The following is a 21,268-nucleotide window of genomic DNA, read 5'->3' as shown; positions in this document are numbered from 1 at the left end:
CGCAAGATTGAGGTAGTGGCTGTCCGACAGCGAGCGGGGGCCGCCTCAGGAGTCTGGTAGGCGCTCAACGCTAAGCGGAGCGCCCGAGGTGCCCCGGCGGCTCCGGGCGTCCCGACGGCACCAGCAGGCAGAAGTAGTGTACGGGCACGTACGTCGTTGCGTTAGTGCGGATATAACTGCCTGTGAACGACAGCCGGCGATGCCGCTTCCAAGGGTGTTTCCCTTACGCCCTTCGATCTGCCGTTGGAGGGACCTTTCACGGCTCCGAGGGTTTCACCGGCGGGAGGTGGGGAGGCACACAGCGGGGTCCCGCTCCCCGCAGTCCGGGAGAGGCGCTGGGGGTGGTTTGGTTCTATTTTGGGGTCTTTTGCCCGCTGTATAGCTCAACACAGTACCTCACACTCCACTCGCCAGCCGCCGGCACTCGGGCAGGGTTTGGTGGTGGCGCACGGCGTCCTCCGTTCATCCGCGGTCTGCAGCGGCCATTTTGTGTGCTCTGTAGCGCGCAAGCTTACTTTCTTGAAAACCTCGCTAAGTGGGTCTCCCGACACCGATTGTCACCGGGAGCAGGTAGGGATGTGCAGCAGAAGTTCCCACATCGAGTAGGCACTTTGGGTACTTTTAGTCTTGCAGGAAAAACAGGATTGTTTCAGGATCTGGCTGGCGGCACGGGAGCGATGCAAGCTCACGTCCTCATCGCTCGGCTGCTGGCCACGCCCCCTAGGCTCTGCCTAGTTTGATTGTTAATGCATCATACATCTTGTTATAAACTGACACGCGTTCTACACTGAACCACGTGGCAAGTCACGTGATTTATTTCTATCGGCCCTCTATTCAGCCCCGGCCCTTTGTTTTGGCCTTGCTGCACGATTTTCAGCATGGTGTGTGTGTGGGGGGTGTCCCTTGGTGCACTCGATGCGCTCGGGCCGTGGTGTAGGTGACGAAGGGCCTGCTGTGTGCTTTTGGGGGCGAGGTTGTGTTCGCTCGGCTCATTTTCACCGCGCGGCGCATGGCTCTGTATTGGACACGCCTTCCCGTGTAAGGGGTCATGTGCAATAGAGACATTTTAGACGTCCGATTTGATACGCCCAGTGGCATATTTAACCTCGGATACACACCAACACAGGACGTTCGCTTGCCGACTTCCTGGTGTGGTGTTGACGGCGTTTGCCTCTGAGGTAAGTAACTTTCAGCAGGTAGCCAGATAGAATCCATCCCGATTTCGGCTTCTTTTCACCTTTCTATTCTAGATTAGGTTAAATATCTATGGTGGAGGTATTTATGTTTACGAATTAGACTTGCGTATATGTTGAGACCTTTCAGTACCGTGATTTAGGTTACACAATAGACATATAGATCCTGCTGTGCATGGACTTGTGTAAGTTCAGTCTTTTACGAACTTTCAGATTATGCTTTCTGCCTTTACCTCATACAGTACAGTGATGTATTCTATGTACGTTATATTTCGGGGCATAACAGATGATTTATCAGCTTTTTGTACCTTCTATTGCTCCATAGACTCTGTCTATCCTTGAATGATACTTAGAGGTTCACCCTTCTGGGGAACACACTGAAATCCCGAACTGTCTATGAACTTGAGGTCGTACCACAGATAAAGGAATCACCTATTGATGGTACTTGATTGATAGATCTGGACTTGATCAATGGTGAGCATAATTACAAATTAGGATGTTGCCCTTATCCCTTTTCCCCGGGAGCAGGATCTTCTTTTTTATCATTACTATTGTATCACTTTTTCGGCTTTTCCATCTCTTATTTTTCAATTAATCTTTGACACATGGGTGGTCCCATTGTTGGGTTTTCCTTTACATTTTTATATGTCTACTTTATTTAGAATGGAATTTATTTATTTCTTTACTTTTGCTTTTCCTATTTGGCTGCTTGCATCTCACTCGAGTCTTTTTTACCAGAGAAATTTTATGACCACATTGTGGCTTTTTTTATTTTTATCCATTACAGATCTAATTTATTTGAGATTTATTTTGGTGTGGCCGGATCGCTACTTCCTGGACTCTTTTGCCAGGCTCCTGGGCCCACCCCAAAAGGGTCTGAGATTATGGTCATTAGATTTTCTCTAATTAGATTTTCTCCCCTACTAGTCACTTTGCACATTCCAACCCAATGTTGGGGGATTGGTCCTTCTTTGGGATCCTCAGATCACTTGTTTTTATGTATGGATATTATGTATGAGCTATTGTGCTGTTTACATATATGGTTGTTCTGATGTTATATCTTTTTATTATTATTTTCTGTTTGGAGAACATACATTTTAGTGTCTCTCTGTAATTTGTAACATTTGTGTAGGTAAATCCAAGACACAGATGAATTTTCAAGAAAGTTTATACGGGAATGCTACGTCCTGATGAAGATGGACATCATCTGTAATTCAGCTAGATGTGTTTTCCATCGAAACTACCTGTTCTAAGGTGCCATGCTCACTATACTGTGTTTATGTATTTGTGGTTTATTTCGCATGTCACCTCAGTAGTTGACGTATAGCATCCCATGTTAGATTTTTTAGCGTATGGGTTTATTATTATTACTTTTGTGAAGATTCTTCAGTTTCTCGTTTTATGAAATATTTGAACTGCTACATTTGGAAACAACAATTTTTCTTCTCTGTCACTTTCAGGATTCAATCCATCTTTGAATTCATTTCTAAACCATCCTGACTTTGTTCGGTTGACCAGGATTTTTCCTACCCGAGGGATTCCCTTCTCTCGAGTGGGTTTAATCCACCGACATTGACTTAGACCTATTTGGGGACGATGGTGATCATTCCCCAGCTTGTGATCTGGCAGCAAGCTCTTAGCAGTCCTATTGGGAAATTAGTATTTTCTTCACATTATGCACTTTATTCGTGCTGTATAGTTGTATGTTCTACATATACATTTACTCTTATTCATGTATGAGCTCTGACTTATTTAATAATCATTTTAATGTTTCTAATTAAATAAAGGAAAACTAATTTTTCATAAATGTTTTTGTGAATTATGTGCAGTGATCTGAGGAGTTTATAGAGGGACCGCTCCCGACTGCTGGTGGGATTGTGCTTCTTTCAGTAGACTTATTTACATATCCGCTGGCTTGATTTTTGTGCTTTGTTGCTGGTTGCTTCCCCTTTTGCCAGCGACGTAGGGGGTACCCATCTATTGCATTGTTGTCAAAATACAAATGCAAGCAAAGAGTGCAACAACGGTGTAGATTTGGGAATGGGGGAAGAACACATACATTTCACTTTTGAGCGTTAAATGGGGGAACACATAACCAAACAACACTGTATGCATCTTCATAGGTCATCTACATTGCAAAGCATTGCAGACCCTTATTCTTAATTCCTATTTGAAGCTTTTATTTTAATGATAATGGGCCTCATGACTCCGGCGGTAGCCGTGCCGGTAAAAACGACAGGCTGCCGCCAGAGTCATGTTTTTTTTCCTGGCACCTGGCAATGGGGAACCACCGGAAAAAGAAACTCCCCATTCCCATTTGAGCCCCATTGGACTCAATGGGAAAGGGGAGGATGGATGCACCAGCATTGTGTGCAACAGTGCCGGTGCATCCGTCAAGGTCTGAGGGCGGGTGCCGTTCCACCCACCAGGTCAGACCTGGCGGGCAGAAAGGGGACCTGCTCGCAGAACTCGGAGTATGCCTGTCCGGTAACAATGGTGCCGGTAGCTTACCGTGACCGTTGTTACTGGACCAGCATATTGAGAATGAGGCCCAATAGTTTCGGCTTAAAATTAGCGCTTTCAGCGTCACCTAATAGCCAAAACTAAACAGGCTCAGTCAAGCGCAATACTATCCACGTTGTAAGTCTCAATACGAGTGAATTGCAGTGATTAATCCAATAAAAGGTAACGTAAAATTGTTTTACATCTGGAATGTGACATTGCCCCATTGAAGAAAGTATATCTTTAAAGCCCTTGCTTTTTTGGGTCCGTGTTTGGACCTCTTCTGCTCTAATAGACTACAAACTAATGTTAACTGAGTTTATAGCCTGGGACGTAGTGGCTTAACTCCGTGGCTTATACATGTCAAGTTCTGGTTACATCAATTTGGCCTGTCTGACTTGTGGGACCGGCCATTTGCCATTTGCAATGACCAATGGAAACTCAGACTTGATTAAAGAAGTAAGCCTAAAGGAATGCAAGAAGTCTATTGTAACAACCTGCCTCAAACTTTCATGTGGCCAGCAATATCTTGGACGTGAGGAGAACTTTGGTCTTGAACCATATCTTGATATGACCAACCCCTGTATGCAAGCTCACTTTTTTTAAAATGTGAGAGCTTGTATTTTGAATACTGCTGCATATACAGTCTGTGAACTGGTCCCCACATAATTCTTCTGCTTATCTGATGTGTGAGGCTTCTGAGGAGATAGGATGTCATTTTCCGTTGATATGCCCTGAGCATGCTGTACTAAGATCATATTATTGACTGCCCATATTTAGATTGAACAACATATGTAGAGTACAAAAACAGCAATTCCTGGCCAATATATTACCTGAGCAAGTGTCCAAAAAAGTCACAGGGTTAAATCCCAATCTACTGCTCAATAGTTCACACGGTTGATTCCCTCAGATATTTCACAGGATCTAGTTAGTTTGACAATCTCTGCAGCCTGCGGTTTTCTCTTGTTCTAAACAATAGTGTCTAATGTGGTAATTGCATAGGCAGCAGTGGAAGTGCCGTCAGGTAGTTTGAAACAAGAACCATCACAAAACAATTCTCCATCTGGAGACTTCAGAGGTGTATCCCTTAAATCGATTCTACCCTTTGTCTCTTGTTCTGTAATATACAGGCAATCTTGATATGTGTCAATAGTGCGGTCGTCCTCATGAGGAGATGGCAAAATCTCAGCCAGATTCAAAGAACAGCATCTCTTAATTTGGATGTGTGGTGCAAATAGAATCAACTCATATCATGTGAGTCAAACAGAGGTGAGATGCTGGGTCTGCGTTCTATTTAATAGAACATCTACTGAGTGAGGTACCATTACAGTTATAGAATGACCCAGAACCATACCCTCACTTTGTTTCACTGATGCGGCAGCAGCAGCCGTAGCTCTCAAACATTTCTGCAAAGCGCATGTGGAGGAAAAGTAGCTGCATGGTCTGCTTCTTCCCCCATATTCCTGCGTCAATACAGCCAAGGAGCAAACAACTCTCTCATGCACATGCAAAACAAAACTCTTTTCATAATTTGGTGTGCCCAATACTGGTGCTGAACATAACGCAGCTTTCAGCAGATCAAAAGCATCCTGACAATCCAATCCCATGGAAAGGGCAAAGGTACATCTTTCTTTGTCAATGCCAACACAGGTATGATCAAAAGCAAAACAATTAGGGATCCACTGTCTACAATAAGAAGCCATGCCAATAAAAGCTCTGACTTCTTTCTGCGAATTTCGAACAAACATGTCAGAGATGCTCTGTATACGTTCATGTGTCAGTCGCCTACCCTCCTTCGACAGGACATAGCCGAAATACGCAACCTCCTGTCGACAATACTGACATTTCTTCAATGAAGCCTTGTGGCCATATGCAGCTAAATGTGTTAGTAATAACACAGTACCCTCCTTGCATGCTTCCTCAGAGTCTGCAAATCATCGATGTACTACAGCAACGTGCAAGTTGAAGGCAACTCAAGCATGTCAAGTTGTTCCTTCAATGCTTTACTATAAATGCTTGGACTCTCTGTGTATCCCTGCGGGACACGTGTAAACATAAAGGAGCGTCTACCTAAGGAGAACACAAACAAATACCTACTATCAGTGTGGATAGGAATGCTAGAGAAGGCATTCTTTAAATCGGCTACACTAAAATGTGTGGCCGTAGCTGGAATCATAGTCAAAATGGTGGTAACATCAGGTACAATAGGAAACTGTGGCGCTACAACTTTGTTAATCACGTGCAAATCAATCACAAAATGGAAAGGCAAGGCATTGTCCCCTTTCTTATAAACAGGCAAGATCGGGCTATTACACACGCTACCAGAAATCTCATCAATCACACCACGAAGTATGAAATCTGAAACAATACTCTTCAAAGCACGTTCGCCTTCAACAGAGATTTTATATTGCAGAATACGTGGTAGTGTAATACCCGACCTCAACACAATCTGAACCGGTTCAACCTTAAGGAACCCCACATTGTTGTCATTAACCGCCCATAAATGTGTAGGCACCTTATTCAATTCACTCGGTAATGGCATAGACAAGAATAGGGAAGCAGAATTTTGTTGGGAAGAGATTGTTAAATACACTTCATTGGGAGAACAATAAATCAACAGATTTAAACCCAACAAGTTTTCGCCGCAATTTGTTGTTAATAGGAATGGACATGAATCAGTGAACGGCCCCAGTGCAATCGGTACTGGCTGAGAGACTGGACTAATCACTGGCGTACTGGTAAACCCTACAGAAACATTCCTCTGCCCTGACAGGTGGATATCTGTAACCTGCAAATGGTCAATAGAGCACTTCGGTGCTCCTGTAGCTACTAAAAAGACAGGGGGGTCATTTTGACCCTGGCAATAGGGGGTTAGCGGCACAGGTAAGGATGCCGGTGCCATTAACCCCCTACCGCCGCATTTCGATGGGGGCTCAAATGGGAATGGGGATTGTTTTTTTGAATGGGCACTTACCGGGTCCTCCTAGGTTGGAATGACCCGGTAAGTCCCAATTCAAGGAACCCGGACCCGGACCGATTTTGGAGGTAGCCATGGTGCTAATGGCAGCATGGCTACTTCGAAACTCGGAATGACCCCCATGCTCTCTATTCCCCACTTTCATTTCTACGTAGGGTCCTTTCTGATCAACGGGAATAGGTATTGGTTCCAGAGTATGCTTCGGGCTATCCTAGTGGAACAGTATGTCATCAGATGTGAAATCTTCAGAAAAGTAAGAATGTGTAGGATTATGAAAAATATTCCCATTTGCTGCATTCTGTTGCTGGCCCCCTTGACTATTCACATTCGTATCTTGCAGTTGTATCTGCTGATTCTGTGCAAATTGGTTTCTGACAGGACCAATCATACCAGGCGACCTCTCGATCTTCTCCCCATTGTTCCATACATACCATTCGTTCACTGTTGGAGAGACGGACCTTGTGCTCTCCAATGACCCTCCTGTCTACAATACGTACATTGGTTCATATGTACAGTGTTAGGCAGAATCCTGTGCAGTGCCCTTAGGGACCACTACACACAATTAAGACCACAGGTGGCAATACAAGTTTTTACCTTTGGTACAAGCCTGTACTACTTTGTCAGAGTGGTAGCAGTGGCGGAGCAGCCAGGCTTATCTCAAGAGTATATGAGCAGTACCAGAGATTACACAAAGGGACCACAATTACTGTGACTCAAGCAAACACTGACTCAAGGTTTCAGGTAGAAAAATATAAGTACATTTATTTTTAAACCTTTAGTTATAAACACAACACTTCTATTAAACTTAAACACAAATCACACGTTAAATATACTACAACTAACCGATTCACTTTGTACAGTATGTCTCAAGGTAAGTACCCGTTGTTTGAATGAACCGGTCTTATGAACAAAACACGTTACTGTGAATATGATTGCGATCACTTTTTGACAGTTCGGTCTACTAAATAAACGCATATCCGTGACATGAAATGCTACCGGGGCAAAAACACACTTAGCACCTGAGATACCCAGAGGGAGTTGGAGGCAAAAATCACAGGCAATATTTTGGTTAGGCAGACAGAATGGAGAAACACTCAGAGACAAGAGTTCAAAAGTCAAAGGGCCGGAGCCAGGGTCAAGGGACACCAGGGGCCTGTTGCCCGAAGATCACACAGTCAGATAGTTCACGATTCAACGTAGCCAAGAGTACTTCGATATTGTCAATGTTTGGAAGCAAAAGTTATAAGAAGGAGGCAAGACAAGGGCAAGCCTTGGAAATGAAGAAAAGGGGTTCACCCAGTTTCCTCAAGCAGAACACAGTACCTTATTCCAATTGTGCAGCTGGTGCCCTGGCAGTTGTTCCTGTTGGTTTCCCGCAGATCCATGATTCCTGGAGCTTCGTTGTGAAGGAGGACGTCTGAAGGGAGTCTGCACCACACAGGGATGAAGCCGGCAGCAGCGACAACGAATAAAAGGTGCACTCCTTAAAAACAGGAGAGGCTCTTCAAATGGCTATCCGGACCACTACAGCCGTGTGCAGCGATTTCGACCAAGGAAGAGGATCCTCTGGCTGTAGAAGATGAGCTGGTTATCCCCACCAGGCTCAAGGGAAGAAGACTCCGGATTGGATCTTCTCTTAGTCGTTGAAGGGTAGATAGCTCAGGACAGCAGCAGGGCTTCACCAAGACGGGATATTTGCAGCAGCCATCGTTCTCTCCGCTTCTCTTTGGTTCCTTGTAGTTCCAGTGGCGACTCTCTGACTTCTAGCCCAAGAGACCTGCCTTTTATGCGCAAAACCCCCATTCACACAGCCTGGCTGTCAATCACCCAGCAGGGGGGTTGTCAAGCCCGGACATCCATCTCAGTCAATCGGTATCAGGTAATAATATCGCCATATATATGGTCGCCGTAAATAATATCGCTGGGAAAATGTCGTGCCGATATTATTTGGGTGACCATATATATGGGGACAGGAGCAAAAAAATAAATGTAAAAAAAAAAAGAAAAAAAAAATGTTGGGGGTTGTGGGGGTGTCCCCCGCATGTTCCATTATAATGCGACATTATTACATGGAACCAGCCAATCATGGCAAAGTGCAACTTGGGTTTCCTAGGATACCCTGTGCAGGGGGTGACTACACCCCTCCCTCACATTCAGCCCACCTAGACCCAGGCGCCTGGTGGAGGGCTTCTGAGCAGAAGCCCGCCAAAAGACGGTGAACAAAGAAGGCAAACCTAGTTTGCCATGCAAAGTAAAACACAAGAAGGACTTTAACAAAAAGAAATGGTGAATAAACCCAACCGGAGCCAAAAGAAAGACGATTTGGTCCAGCGGGTTTATGTTCGAGGCTAATATAATAGCCAAGAACAATACCACGTTTATCTAATATAATCGCGGTAGGAAAGTTAGGGTAGATACCACTGCCACCAGCCAAGTCTAAATGTTAAAAGAGCGAAACAATGCTCTAGGAGGTACAGATAAAAAGGGATACGAATTAACCCTTTCCAGTACTCCATGAAAGATGGGGTGTACTGGATCTGTGGTAGATTGACTAAGTAAAGTTAATGGCAACTTTACCCTTTTCTGGGGGACTGTAGTCAGCCTCAAAAATGGAGTCGGGGGAAGTCTCAAAGACAACCCTGTGCAATGGCACTGAAGGTGCTGGGTGACACACAAAAAGAAGGGGGCTACTGAAGTGGTGTACTTTAGAGTCCACAATGTTATGTTATGTTATGTTATTTTGCATTTATATAGCGCCTTATTTACCATTGGTATGGTCTGAAGGCGCGGGTAGGTTGAACGCCCTTGGGAACCAAAGTTCGGGTCAGTAGAGAGAGTAGAGAGAGTCCAAAAAGTGCGTGTGCGCACCAGGTATGTGTGCAGCTGGTGCGGAATTCAAGTGGTAGCTGCTTCTTAGCGGTAGGTGTGGTGGTTGAGAGATCAGGAGTATGTGTTCGCTCTGGCCGGCTTTAACCAGATCGAGTGTGGCGGTGTTAGGCCTGAGGAGAACGCCTGGCTGGGGGGTGCGAAACCAGCAATGTTTACTTAGAGTGATGGGGAGTGAGCGGGAGATGTTGATATGAGAACAGTTATACCGAATGGTGTCATAGTATCTCTGTGTTCTAGTTGAGTGGTGGTGTAAGGGAGAGAGTAAGCGTGGGGTGTGGTATGATGTATTCCCTGCATTCCAAAGCATATTATGTACGTCACGCAATTTGGTGCGGACAGGTCCGTTCTATGCATTTTTGTTCATTTCAGGCGTTCAAGATTGTCCTACATATTCATGTCTGCTCGACATATTCACGCAATCTGGTTCACCTTGCGTGTTCTAGTCTATTCTTCATTCTCCAGTGTGCCTCACGCATGCTCTCATGTGTTCCATATGTATGCACTCCAGTCCTTCTTGCGCATGCACTCCAGTCTACCCCGCGCACGTACTTCTGTCTGCCTACGCACTCATCCGCTCTGTATACTCATCAGCTCTGTATACCCATCTGTTCAGTACGCTCATTTGATCTACACACTCATCTGGTCTACACACTCATCCGGTCTACACACTGATCCACTCAACATACTATTCATCAGCTCTACGGACTCAACCATTCAGCATACTGCTCCGTTCAGCATACTCATCCGCTCTACAAATCCATCCGCTCCATGCGTTCATCCGCTCCACACCTTCATCTGCTCCGTACACTCATCCGCTCCACATACTCATCAGCACCACAATACATTCATCCGCTCCATATACACTCATTCGCTCCACATACACTCATTCGTTCCATACACACTCATCCATTCCACACACTCCACATACACTTGTCCGCTTCACACATTTGTCCGCTCCACACATTCGTCTGCTCCACACACTCGTCCGCTCCACATACTCGTCCGCTCCGCACACTTGTCCAGTCTACACACTCGTCCAGTCCACAACACTCATCTGGTCCACCCACTCATTGGCACAACATACTACTCGTCCGCTTGACAATAATACTCGTCTGCTGTGCGTGTCCATCCGTGACCATCCGTCCGTTCCACACACTCATCCGCTCTATGTATTTACCCGCTCCACACACTCATCTGTTCCTTACACTCATCCGCACCACACATTCATCCGCTTCACACACTCGTCTGCTCCACATATTCATTCGCTCTCCACACTCATCCGCTCTCCACACTCATCCGCTCTCCACACTCATCCGCTCTCCACACTCAGTCACTCTCCACGCTCAGTCTCTCTCCACACTCAGTCGCTCTCCACACTCAACTGCTCCCTACGCTTCTGCGCTCTCCACACTCAGTCGTACTCCACACTTGCTTCCTCGCTCTCCACACTCAGTCGCTCTCCACCCTCAATTGCTCTCCACGCTCCTCCGCTCTCCACGCTCCTCCGCTCTCCACGCTCCTCCGCTCACCACGCTCCTCCGCTCTCCAACACTCGTCTGCTCTTCATGCTCGTCCGAGGTCCACACTCGTCCGCCCTCCACACTCATCCGCTCTTCCACACTCATTCGCTCTCCACGCTCATCCGCTCTCCACACTCACCCGGTCTCTACACTCACACGGTGTCTACACTCATCCGCTCTCCACACTCATCTGCTCTCCACACTCATCCGCTCTCCACACTCATCTGCTCTCCACACTCATCCGCTCTCCACACTCATCCGCTCTCCATGCTCATCCGCTCACCACGCTCATCCGCTCACCACGCTCATCCGATCTCCACACTCATCCGCTCTCCACACTCGTCTGCTCTTCATGCTCGTCCGAGGTCCACACTCGTCCGCCCTCCACACTCATCCGCTCTTCCACACTCATTCGCTCTCCACGCTCATCCGCTCTCCACACTCACCCGGTCTCTACACTCACACGGTGTCTACACTCATCCGCTCTCCACACTCATCTGCTCTCCACACTCATCCGCTCTCCACACTCATCTGCTCTCCACACTCATCCGCTCTCCACACTCATCCGCTCTCCACGCTCATCCGCTCACCACGCTCATCCGCTCACCACGCTCATCCGATCTCCACGCTCATCCGATCTCCACGCTCATCCGATCTCCATGCTGATCCGCTCTCTACGCTCATCCGCTCTCTATGCTCATCCACTCAGCACGCTCATCCGCTCTCCACGCTCATCCGATCCCCATGCTCATCCTCTCTACATGATCGTTCGCTCTCACACGTTCGTCTGGCCAAGCGATCATCTAGTCTATACGTTCAGTATAGTCATCAGTTCTACGCCCTCCTGCGTTCTGTTCGCTTCTCTGTATTTGCGTACTTGTTAACTCTACACTTACTCATCAACTCTATACGCTCGACCGCTCTACACACCCAACCATTCTGCATACTCATTGGCTTTAGTTTGTTCATCTATTTCATCCGGTCTCCATACTCATTTGATCTTTCTAGTCATCTGTTCTTCCACTCATGCACGCTTCCACTTAGTGTATTCATCTGTTCTATACGCTTCATCCATTCTAAGTATTTCATTTATGTCATTCACTATGTTCCCTCCTCATTCATTATGTCCATTTCATCGGTTCAGATCTCCTTATCTTCTCAATGATTTATTCCTATTATCCGCTTCACTGTTTTGATCTACTTTACTCGTTTAGCCCTGTTTGTCTTTCTAGTTTACATTCGAGTTTATTTAGCTGTCATTTCTCGCCTCAGGTTGATTGATCGGTCGGTATTATTGTGATGATGCTAGTTTGGAAGCCGGTTGGTTTTAGGGGAAGAGCCAGGTTTTCAGTAGTTTGCGGAAGGACGTTAAGTCCTCAGTTTGGCGGATGTGGGGTGGGAGCGAGTTCCACAGGGTTGGAGCTAGGGCTGAGAATGATGATCCGCCTAACCTGACTGAGTTTGTCTTAGGAATTGCTAGGAGGCCGGCTGAACTTGATCTTAGGGTGCGAGTGGGATGATAAGGTATTAGTTTGTCTTGAAGATATTGAGGTCCAGTTTTATGCAGTGCTCGATGGGAGAGGCATAAGGTTTTGAAAGCCACTCTACGGGCTACTGGAAGCCAGTGCAGTGCCTTAAGGGCTGGGGATACGTGGTCTCTTGGACCGAACGCAAGTAGCATTTTGGCCGCCGCGTTTGTGCTCTTTGGAGTTTATTCAGTTGGTAGGCATGGATTCCAGGGTATAGGGGGTTTCCGTAGTCCAGTCTGGATATAACGATTGATTGGACCATGGAGACTCTGTTGGGAAATGAGAGGTATGGAAAGATGCGCCTAAGGGTTTTAAGGTGGTAGTGGCAGGACTTTGAGTTTGAGACATTGTTGACTTGGCGCGAGAGTGTTAGGTCGGAGTCCAGGGTGCATCCAAGATTTTTCATTGTGTTGGAGGGTGTCGGTGAGTTGCCCATGGCAGGTGGCCAAGGTAGTGGGTGCGGAAGAAGATCGGAGTTGCCGCAAACCATGATTTCTGTTTTGGAGGGGTTTAACAAGAGGTGGCTTTGGGTCATCCAGCGATCAATGTTAAGGAGGCAGGATGCCAGGTCAGGTCGGGAGTTGGGTTTCGAGTTCAGGAATTTTAGGATTAGTTGAGTGTCGTCGGCGGAGTTGTAACATAGGATGTTGTGTGAGCGAATTATTGGTGGGAGGGTGATCAGGTAGAGATTGAACAGGAGGGCGGATAGACATGCTCCTTGAGGAACTCCCGTGTAGACTGGTCGAGCTTGGGAGGTAAAGCTGGAGAGTGTCATTATTTGGTGCCTGTCTTTGAGGAAAGAGACTATCCATTTAAGAGCGGTTCCACAAATTCCTAGGGAGTGGAGGCGGTCTAGGAGGATTGAGTGATTGATCGTGTCAAAGGCAGCGGATAGGTCGAGAAGGATTAGTGCGGCGCATCCCGCGGAGTCTGCTGTCATTTTAAGGTCGTCCCAGATCAAGGTTAGGGTGGTTTCGGTTCCGTGACATGTTCTAAAACCTGATTGGGCGGGGCCTAGGAGATTGTTGGCTTTGACAAAGGCATTTAGTTGAGAGTAGACGGTTCGGTCAATGAGTTTGGCAAGGAACCTGGTGTTTGAGATTGGGCGGTAGTTTTTGGGCTCGAGAGGGTCGAGCGAAGGTTTTTTTATTAGAGGTTTGACGTGTACCATTTTGAATGCTTCGGGAAAGATACCGGAAGAAAGAGAGGCATTTATGATAGATCTTGCGTGTTCTCCTGAGCAGGTGGAGGCAAACATTTCTTTAAGGGTTGTGGCTGGGCAAGGGTCCAGTGGTGATCCAGATGGTTTGCGGGCAGATTGAAGTTTGAGAAATTGTTCTGGTGATATTGGACTAGAGGATTCGAACGTTGGTTGCATAGAGGTCGCAGCTGAAGGGCTGGCCGGTACGGGCGGCGGATTGTCAAGTGGATGTAAGAGAGCCAGTTTGGTGTTTAGAGTTTTTGTCCTTTCAATAGCCGTGGTGTAAAAGTGGAGGGAGAGTGAGTCACACAGTGATTGTGGCGGGGTCGGGACGGATGTATTACAAGCTGGATTGGTGAATTCAGGGATGATTTTGTGGAGTTCTTTGCTTGGGTTTTTGCAGTTTAGGATTCGGGTGTTGTAGTGGGCTTTTTTTGCTTTCCGGATTTCGGCCTTGTACCGATACAAGTGTCGGGCCAAGGTGGTCCTGCTCTCTTGGGTTTTCTCTTTCTGCCAACTGCGTTCTAGGTATTTGTAATGTCGTTTAGTGGTCTTCAACTCAGGAGTGAACCATCTGGGGAAAGGGCCACGGCAGGATGATAGTTTGCACGGGGGGGTGAGTCGCGTCAGAGATGCGTTGAGCCATGAGTGAAAGGCCTCAGGTGTTAGTTGGTTGTTGGGACGGCAGGTAGGTGATGGAGACTGGAGGAGTGCCTCGGCTAGGTCCGGGGTGATTATTAGTTTTTTCCAGCACTTGCGTAGGTTCGGAGGTTCAGATGAGAGTACGGGAAGGGGGCCGGGTGAGTGGATGGCGAACGAGAGAATGAAGTGATCGGACCAGATGATAGGGGTGGGGGGCTTTAAATGAATCAGGGTGTTGGAGCTAAAGATGGCATCAAGAGGGTGTCCTTTAAAATGAGTCGGGCTGTTTATGTGGGGTTGGAGGTTAATTGCATCTAGACTGTCAACCAGGGCGTGTGTCATAGGGTTGGTGGGGATGTCGAGCCATATGTTGAAGTCTCCAAGAAGGGTGAGTTTGGGATGGTTAAGTTGGAGGGAGGTGATAGAGTCACAAAGGTTGTTTGCAAAATGGGGGCCTGTAGATTATTAGGAAGCTGTGTGAGAGCGACGGGGAGAGGGATAGTTTAACGAGGATGGATTCGCAGGATGGAATGGAGGGTTGGTTGTCCATGATTGAGGCGCGGAAGAGAGATTTGAAGACGAATGCTACCCCCCCTCCGCTGGACGGATGGTTCAGTGGGATGAGGCAGTAGTCAGGGGGAAAGGCTTCATTAGCGATTGGGCCGAAGTCATCAGAGAACCAGGTTTCAGTGATGAAAACTAAGTCTGGTTTGACAGAGGTGAGGAGGTCAAAGATGCAATGTCTGTTTTTAGCTGCAGATCGGGCGTTAAATAGGATACAGTTCACATCTGCAGGCAGGGTTTGTTTTGGTGCTGGAGCGGGATGGGGCGGTGGGGGAGAGAGTGGAGGGAGAGGGGTAAGGTTGGTGATGCTAGGGAAAAGTGGGCGAGCAGAAAAATGTGCAGGCTTCGGGCGGGGTTGGGTGGCTGCGTGTGATAGGATGATCGGGTTTGGGGTGGGGGATTTGAGGAAGGTGAGTGGGCGGTTGGGAGTTTCAGTTGCAGTCGAGGCGAAATCGAGGGAGAGGGGTTTCAGGAAGGGAGAGGCCATGGGGGAAGGAGGAGATTGTCGGAGAGAGGTGTTGGGTCGAGACAGGGGAGGCGAGGAGAGCTGAGAGGTTGAGGGGGACCAGGAACGTTTCCTCTTTAGTTTCTTTGCGGCGACTGGTGTGTGAGAGATGGTAGGGGGGTCAGAGGGGGAGAGGGAAGCGGCTTCGGTTCTTGCTAGGGCTAGGCGCGCAGTTTTTAGGGAGGGGAAAGGGTGCGGTTGGGGGGGAGGTGGCAGGGGTATGAGGGCAAGGCGGGGGGTGGGTGATTGCAGGGTGGGGTGTGCCAGGTATAATAAAGAAGGGAGCGGTTATGGGCAATGCTGGCGAGTCGGCGGTGGGGTTCAGGGGATGAGTGGTCTTAGGGTGAGTGGCTCGCCATCGTGCCCCCCTGGCTTGTTGTTTGGAGAGGGTAATGGCAGGGATTGCGGAGGAGGGTGGGGTGATATGGGAGCGGGGGGCGGGAGGGAAGGCAGATCGGAGAGTGGAGGTGGTCCACGGGAGTCGTTTCTGACAGACTCTGGTGGAGTGGGTGCGCTCATGATTGGTGCGAGCTTTGGGTTGATTTAGGAGGGTTTTCTGATTGTAGTTCTAAGATCGGTGACTCACGCTTTTAGGCACACTTCCAGGTTCAACTGGTCAACGACTATTTGGTGCTTTCTTGATACAATTGTAGACAGAGATGATATTATTTTATTAGGTACACTTCGAAGTTCACCTGTACACAGAGAAGATATTCAGTCAGCCTCTAGATTTAATTTGCTTAGAGGGGGTTTTTGATTATTAGTTACCGTTTTAGATTCTACATTACACAGCTATATTGTTAGTTATACTAGTAGGATTGAGTAGGGCATGTTATTGGGTGGACTTCGGTCAGCCTCTAGATTTAATTTGCTTAGAGGGGGTTTTCGATTATAAGTTACCGTTTTAGATTCTACATTACACAACTATATTGTTAGTTATAGTAGTAGGATTGAGTAGGGCACGTTATTGGGTGGACTTCTTTCAATTCCCTTTTATAGAGGGAGGGTATTAGGCATGAGTCTGAATCAACTTTGTATTAGATTATTAGTCGCCGTTTTAGCTTCTACATTAGCCTCTAGATTCAATTTATTTATACAGGGAGGGTATTAGGAATGAATCTAAATTCAGCTTTCCTCAGGGAGGCTATTGGTCACAACTTCTAAATGTAATTGGGGACACGTCTAAATGCAACTTTCTCAGAGGGACTACTGGGCGCAACTTGATTGAGTAGGGCACGCTAGTGGGTACAATTCTAAATGCAATTGGGTGAACTTCTAAATTCAGCTTTTCTCAGAGAGGCTATTGGCCACAACTTCTAAATGCAATTGGGTACACTTCTAAATGCAATTGGGTACACTTCTAAATTCAGCTTTCTCAAAGGCAATTGGGCATAACTTCTAAATGCAATTGGGTACAGTTTGCAATTCGGCGCAACTTCTAAATGCAATTGGGAACACTTCTAAATGCAATTAGGTACACTTCTAGATTCAGCTTTCTCAAAAGAGGTTATTGGTCATAACTTCTAAATGCAATTGGGTACACTTCTAAATTCAACTTTCTCAGAGAGGCTATTGGGCGCAACTTCTAAATGCAATTGGGTACACTTCTAGATTCAGCTTTTCTCAAAGAGGCTATTGGGCGCAACTTCTAAATGCAATTGGGTACACTTCTAAATGCACTTGGATACTCTTCTAAATTCGGTTTTTCTCAGAGAGGCTATTGGTCAAGACTTCTAAATCCAATCGGGTACACTTCTAACTTCAACTTTCTCAGAGAGGCTATTGGGCGCAACTTCTAAATGCAATTGGGTACACTTCTAAATGCAATTCGATACACTTCTAAATGCAGTTGGATACACTTCTAAATGCAATTGAGTACACTTCTAAATGCTATTCGGCGCAACTTCTAAGTGCAATTGGGTACACTTCTAAATGCAATTGGGTACACTTCTAAATGCAATTGGGTACACTTCTAAATTCAGCTTTCTCAGAGAGGCTATTTCTAAATGTAATTGGGTACACTTCTAGATTCAGCTTTTCTCAAAGAGGCTATTGGGCATAACTTCTAAATGCAATTGGGTACACTTCTAAATGCAATTCGGCGCAACTTCTAAATGCAATTGGGTACACTTCTAAATGCAATTGGGTACACTTCTAAATTCAACTTTCTCAAAGAGGCTATTGGTCACAACTTCTAAATGCAATTGGGTACACTTCTAAATTCAACTTTCTCAGAGAGGCTATTGGGCGCAACTTCTAAATGCAATTGGGTACACTTCTAAATTCAACTTCTCAGAGAGGCTATTGGGCACAACTTCTAAATGCAGTTGGATACACTTCTAAGTGCAATTGGGTGCACTTCTAAATTCGGTTTTTGAGAGGCTATTGGTCACAACTTCTAAATCCAATTGGGTACACTTCTAAATTCAACTTTCTCAGAGAGGCTATTCGGCACCACTTCTAAATGCAATTGGGTACACTTCTAAATGCAATTGGGCGCAACTTCTAAATGCAATTGGGTACACTTCTAAATGCAATTGGGGCAACTTCTAAATGCAATTGGGTACACTTCTAAATGCAATTCGGCGCAACTTCTAAATGCAATTGGGTACACTTCTAAATGCAATTACGTACACTTCTAAATGCAATTCGGCGCAACTTTTAAATGCAATTGGGTACACTTCTAAATGCAATTGGGTACACTTCTAAATGCACACACGCACAATAAGGAAAACAGAGAAAGACACATGGCAAAACATAGGTAAGAGTGGGGGAAAAGCTCACACTTTTACCAAGTGGAAAAAAATAAACTCCAGAAGTCCAGCAAAGCTGCTGGGGGACTCACTAGCTGAGGGAAATTAGCCATAAATGAGAATTCTCCCTAACATACAGGACGTATCTGTAGCACAAACTGGACCCTTGGGTGTGCGTTAAGCCCCCTCTCGATCGTCTCGCTATCTGTTGCAAAAGGACCCTAGTCTTCAAATCACGCTTCTTTTTTTCCACCTTATCCTTTTCAATATTAACCCTATTCTCATAATATTGTGCCATATGTAATGCTTGCGAGTTTGCATGCCATGCAATTTCAGATGTCATAATCTGTGTCTGAATGTCAGGCAACAATCCTCGTACAAATTTGGCAACAGACAGTCTTTTCCCAGGTTCCGTACTCAAATCTTGGCTACTGAAATCTGAAAAGATTTGTTCAAACCTATTAAAATATTCTGTGGCCCCCTCAGTCTTTCCTTGCATGCATGCTGCTAGCTTGTCCCATATAATCCTTTTCTCTGGTACCAAAGTCTTCAGCTTGGTCACTATGGGATTCTGTAACATCAATATACTCTGAGGCTGTTTCTCGCCTGCATTTCTAGACCCATCAGCTTGTTCTAAGGCACCTCAAGTATCACCCACTGCCGTTTGGTCATCTACAGTCATAATCTGCTTCTATAAATCTGATAGCAGGATCACAGGAAACAATAGGTCGATGTCACCCAAGGTGAAAACCGACAAATTCAAAACTGACTCTATTTCCTTGAAGGACTCTTTCGGATGTCGGGAATCGACTGCTTAATGGTGTTCACTTCCTGCGTTGAAAATGGAACATGAACAAACTGTGATATGTGTTGTGCTGGAATAGTGGAGGCAGGTATCGATCCAGTAGCCGGAATTTCCACCTTCGGGACAAGGGTTGGGGATACCTCTCTCATTGGTAACTGTACATTGGGAAGTTCTGAATGCTTATTGAGTAATAAAGCCAAATCAAGTGACAAAAAAGTCAGTGCAGTGTCAGGTGAAAATGCCCTCTTATAAATGGCCATCATATCAGTGGAACAACACAAGTTTCTTTTCAAACATTTGTCTTATAAATACTCAACCATAACCTGTAACACCTTTCGACGAATAGCCCGTGAATACAGACTAAAGTTATCATGCACGTCAATAGGCGAAATCGGAATGTCAGATATCCATCTAAGGGGATCTCTTGTATATATACGCATCTCTTCACTAATGGGTTTCAACGGATGTAAAAATTGTTTCTGAACATACGAAGTCTGTCACGCATCCCCCTCTAATTTATTCTGATGCAAGCGATCAAGCTCTCTTTTACATATAAACAGTTTTGAAACATGCTTGCGCACTTTTATCGCGGTGTGCCTTGTACGAGACAAGAAATTCAGGTCCCGCTACTCCTGTGGAATGACTGAATTAGTCAAATTACTCCAAATCTTTGCAAGAAATACTCCCATTTGCTCTAATAATAGCTTTTGTTCATTAATACCCCCATGGTCTGACATGGGACTTACAGCAGCCGCTTCCTCACCCCCTTCAATATACTTCTATGCCCATTCACGCAATTTCCTCTTCCTCTCTTGTGATATGGTAATACACGTTACAATTCTCGGATTAGTGTCTACTGTATCATGTCGTCAGAGTAAAGTAGCGTCTGAAGTAGACAGTGACGAAAGTAAAAGCAAGTCATGTGTACCAGGCAGTGGAGGAAATACCGCTGCTGGTGTGGTTGTTACTGTAGCTACTAATGATGACACAGGTGCAGAAATGTGTACGGGAGGAGTTGCATAAGAAGGTGGTGCAGTAGGATTGGTTCCCAAATCGGACCATCTCTCATTAAACAGTTTATTAATCAATTTGTCTGACGCATGCAAATCCTTTGACGGGTATATTTTCTGCATGTCTAATTGGAAGGCCCTATCCATACTCCAAATGGCTTCTACCTGTTTCTGCTGATCATGTGCTAAGGCTTTCTCAGCCTGCGTCATATGTCTTTGAGAGTGCTTCTCTCTGCTTTTGAGGCACTGAGTGGCTTCCTTTCGCCAATCTTTAACGATGTCAAAAGCAGCCGGCCTCACCTTCTTTCGTAGTAGCACAGTTTCTAGATGTTCAATTCTAGCCAATTCAAAACTCCCCAATTCTGGCCACTGAAGGTCTGAAGTATGTCTGGTCTATCAATGCCAAATACTGTTAAAAACGATAGCGCTCAATCCATACTTTAAGTACATATAATACCCCGGCGACCCTTCAGGTGGTGCCGGTTGACTGTGTCACAAGTTACTAGATTGTCTTCCTCTGCAACAAAACATTGCAAAACAGGATGACAATTTACCAGGCATACTAAATACACTGTTTTACCTGGGAAAAATATTTACGCGTAAATACTATACCAATACAAATATCAGGAGAATGCCAGTCTGAAACGGACTCACCTGATTCCAATCGATTCCAAAGAACAAATGGTTGTGGCTGGTGGTTTCCCAAATAAGCCTTGATTCCGGAACCCTCGCCTTGATGACCTCTAGACGAAGTGTGACAGGCGGAGACTGAGAGTAGCAGTCTGCAAGGAAACACGTCTCTTGGGCAGGGGCCCCCAGTACTCACTGATCTCGATCCGAATGCCTCATCTTCGTGAAACAACGATGGGTCATCATCGGGAGGGTCCCTATTTGGGTGCCATGTTTGTTAGTCCAAAATAAGGCTACTGCAAAGGAATGGAAACACACCAGTCATGAGGTCAAAGAACAACATTTATTTCCAGTTGTACAAATGGGTCTCATCACCTCATGATGCATGCTCACAGACACCGCGAAGAGTGAGAGAGAGAATCAGAGGATAAGTGGCACATATATACATCCAGGATAGCATACAGTGGGCTTGTTCAGCCCCTTCAAGTGATAGGGTTCATAACCTGTTAACGTAGACAAAATTATCATAGTAACATATATGCACGTAC

This window comes from Ambystoma mexicanum, chromosome 10 (genome assembly GCF_040938575.1).
Source record: "Ambystoma mexicanum isolate Mex_15411 chromosome 10, UKY_AmexF1_1, whole genome shotgun sequence".
Taxonomy (NCBI): domain Eukaryota; kingdom Metazoa; phylum Chordata; class Amphibia; order Caudata; family Ambystomatidae; genus Ambystoma; species Ambystoma mexicanum.
This window is presented reverse-complemented; position numbering follows the sequence as displayed.